Below are 200 nucleotides of genomic sequence, written 5' to 3' on the forward strand. Positions count from 1 at the left end.
ACAGATGCTGCCAGACCTGCTGAGCTTTTCCAACAACTTCTGTTTTTGTCTCTGACATTTTAACTTAGTTCTATTGGCCATATCCCCACACTGTGGAAATTGAGAGCCTGAATTGAACCTGCCTCAATCCACCACATTTTGAAGCTGTTGCTGTGAGAAATATTGTTTTGTTACCTCACATGTAGTTACTTTACTGTTTG

The sequence above is a fragment of the Rhincodon typus genome, chromosome 30, assembly GCF_021869965.1.
Source record: "Rhincodon typus isolate 14 chromosome 30, sRhiTyp1.1, whole genome shotgun sequence".
NCBI lineage: Eukaryota > Metazoa > Chordata > Chondrichthyes > Orectolobiformes > Rhincodontidae > Rhincodon > Rhincodon typus.